General features: G+C 38.7%; 1 pseudogene; it reads left to right on the forward strand.

Moving 5' to 3' along the window:
- Window positions 1-436: 436 nt before the first annotated feature.
- On the forward strand, window positions 437-536 carry LOC127133964 (uncharacterized; annotated as a pseudogene).
- The last annotated feature ends 3,213 nt before the right edge of the window (window positions 537-3,749 follow it).

The raw sequence follows: 3,749 nt of genomic DNA on the forward strand, positions 1-3,749 counted from the left end.
CCAATTTGGGTTATAGGTATTCGAATAGGGGCTTCCTTGAGCATAGTTTACTTGCTCTGTTTGGATTCCAGTCAAGAGTTGACATTCCGCAGGAGTGTGGCCTTGGATTCCACAGACCTCGCAATTCTGAGTTATAGCAACCACGGCGGTTGGTGGTGATACGTTTAAACTTTCAATTTTCTGGACCAAAGCATCCACTTTTGCATTGACGTGATCAAGGTTACTTATCTCGTACATGCCAGTTTTCGGTTGAGGTTTTTCCACTGTTGTTCGTTCGGTTCCCCACTGATAGTGGTTTTGGGCCATGCTCTCGATAAGCTGGTAAGCGTCAGCATAAGGTTTGTTCATTAGTGCACCACCTGCAGCGGCGTCTATTGTTAACCTTGTATTGTATAAGAGACCATTATAAAATGTGTGAATTACTAACCAGTCTTCCAAACCATGGTGTGGGCAAAGTCTCATCATGTCTTTGTATCTTTCCCATGCTTCGAAAAGAGACTCGTTGTCTTTTTGTTTAAATCCGTTTATCTGGGCCCTTAACATAGCTGTTTTGCTTGGCGGAAAATATCGGGCAAGAAAAACTTTCTTCAACTCGTTCCATGTGGTGACTGAGTTGGAAGGGAGAGATTGAAGCCATCTTCTAGCGCTATCTCTTAATGAGAAAGGAAAAAGACGAAGTCGAATTGCCTCTGAAGTGACACCATTAGCTTTAACAGTATCAGCATATTGAACAAATACGGATAAATGAAGGTTTGGATCCTCGGTAAGATTTCCAGAGAATTGGTTTTGTTGCACAGCCTGCAACAGCGAAGGTTTAAGTTCAAAGTTGTTTGCTTCGATTGCGGGCGGAGCAATACTTGAATGCGGTTCATCTTGCGATGGAGCGGCGTAATCTCTAAGAGCACGAGCTGGTTCTGCCATCTCGGTTAAAGAAGGAAAAATGTTTTTGATATCAGGAAGGTTTATAGGAGGGAGATTGTTTTCAGCACGATATTCCCGAATTCGTCGTAAGACTCGGAGATATAGTTCGATATCGTTGATTCGTAAATAGAGCGGTTCGCCTTGAGAGCGAGTGCGTGGCATACAAATCAACGAAAGAAAGAATAGAAGGAAAAAGAAACCTTAGTCTCTACAGCGTAACGGAAGAGTTACGATATCGATTGAATAAAAATCCCCGGCAACGGCGCCAAAAACTTGATCGCTCGACTGGGTGAGTCAAGAATGGGATACAAACTGCAAGTGCACAGTTCTATCGCGTAGTTTTAAAAGATATCGATCCCACAGGGACTTATGAATCGATGTACCGTTATCTAAAGTTACTACGTAAATCTAAGGTGAAAATGTTTGATTGTTTGGGGAAAAACTAAGAGCTAAACTAATATCTAGATTAAATATCAATAAAACGGATATCGGTATGTAGTTCGTCAAAACTAGGGAATCAATTCCTTGTCGGTCTCTCTGTTTTAAAATAAATCGTTTCGATTAACTTTATTGGTTAAAGGTTTTATCTCAAACTCTCGCTCTGTTGAAGAAACCATGATCTTATATTAATGTAGCTGTCACTTATAATTAAGTCAAAAATCATATTTTGAAAACAATAAAGTTGCAGAAACTCTTTTTAAGAAAATACTGACCGTTTTAAACACCCTTATCTCAAACTCTCGCTCTGTTGACTTAGGTTATACAATTAAATCTAAATGCTTAACTCTCGTCCTCACATTCAATCTTTAAAAATACTTTTTGGAAAAAGGTCAGAATTTAATTAATTCTAAAACTTGCTCTCGCCCTGAGATAGACTTAATGACTAACTTACACTGTCCAGTTAAAACCTCAAACTCTCGCTCTGTTGGTTTCAACTTCTTTATGTCTTTTACTTTTGTAAAAAATCTTGTTATTAAACCTGTAAGTTAAGACCATAAAAAGATTGATTCTAATTTTAAGTTTGAATAGACCGACTCAGTCTTGACCCCTTTTTCTGCTTACTTTACATACCGATACCTAGGCGAATTAGCCAGACATGCTAACTAAATAATAATTATTATCATGCATACACAGACTCATTTCAGGCAGGCAATGTAAATAAACAATAGAGTAAAACATTAAATATTAAATAACAATTAGAGAACCTGAATGCGTAATACAAAGGTCTTGAACACTCCTCCACAAGCCGGTAGGATTTGTTCTTCGATTCTTCAATTAAACAGTAAATTAAATCAAGGAAATAGAAAAGACTCGAATATAACGTAAGGTTAAATCCGGTATAAAGTTGCACAGTAGTTTCCGGTGTAGAAACTACTACGCGAAAAATATCTAAAAATTAAAAACGGGAAAGGTAAATTTGCAAGGGAAGAAGAAAATAAAACTTGCAAAATAAACAAATAAAATAAACAATATTAATTCTGCAGGAAAAAGAAAAATAAGCAAAAGCTTGAACAGAAAATCGGCAGAGCTTCGGTGTGTGTAAACGGCAAAGAGAGGAGAGCAAACGAGAGGGATTAGGGTAGCTATTTATAGTAGTGCTACTAACTGCCTTTTTCTTCTTTTCCACGAGTCTTCAGCGTGCTAAATTCACGGCTTGGGAATAGGACACGAAGTCCTCAACGTTACTTCCATTCCTCTGAGAGCGTAACTTGCGCCAAAAAGCTAGTGGACTGGTGTGACGCTCGTCACACCATGTGTGACGTCCGTCACAAGGCTACTTCGCGTGACGCTCGTCACGCGTCCTGTGACGTCCGTCACAGGCACAGCATTGGTGACTTGTGCGCTTTGGGCTGGGCTTTGGCCTTTGGTTCCTTTTCTCTCCTTTTTGTTCCTTTTTACACCTCCTTTTCTTCCCTTTTTCACTTTTGCTTCAAAATGGGTACCTGATATAAATAGAAGAGGAATACTGCATAATATCTGATAAAATGAGATGAACTAGCGTAAATGATAAAATAATTTAATTGAATTAAGTCTTAAAAAGCGATATAATTTCGTGTTATCATATGTAGATGGAAGATTATTCTTTATTTATGTTTTTTGTGATTACCTTTTTCAGAAAAGGAAAAAGTAAAAACAAAACATCATAGATGTAGATGAATAAAATATTCTTTTATTAATAATAATTGAAATGCCCAATAATGTTCACTTCTCCCTTAGGCATATGAGAAGGATTTTTCTTAAAATGGAAAACAAATTACTTAGAGCGATGAATAGCAGTAGGAATGTCAACATCAACCCAATTGTTTCAAGTCTGGCCATCCATCACAAAGTTGGCGCAAGCTTCACCTTCAACGTCACTGTCCTTAAACGCAAGAACTGAGTGTTGATCATCACCATGAATGAACCCTCCACTGCGGAAACTCGGTTGCACATCTTTAGCTTTGAAGTTAAACGGCCCTGGTTGAAATCCCAATCCGGCTCTATTCTTGTGCTCAACAATCTCTATCATACTGCCTCATTGATCAGTGTTGCCAGCCTCAATAGCCTTTTGAGCATCCTTCAAAGAAGACATGGGTGCCCCAGTTTTCTTCACTTCATCAATAATAGACAAGGCTTAGAACGACATTCTAACCTCCTCCTCAGCTTCAACGTAAGAAAAGGATGACAAATGGCTCACCAGTAGCGCCTTTTTTCCACCAACAACGACAAGCTTGTCGTTCTTCACAAATTTAAGCTTCTGATGTATAGTAGACGTCACTGCTCCAGCTTCATGAATCCTTGGCCTTCCCAACAAGTAGCTATAGGCCGAGTGGATATCCATCACTTGA

Source organism: Lathyrus oleraceus, chromosome 3, assembly GCF_024323335.1.
Source record: "Lathyrus oleraceus cultivar Zhongwan6 chromosome 3, CAAS_Psat_ZW6_1.0, whole genome shotgun sequence".
Taxonomy (NCBI): domain Eukaryota; kingdom Viridiplantae; phylum Streptophyta; class Magnoliopsida; order Fabales; family Fabaceae; genus Lathyrus; species Lathyrus oleraceus.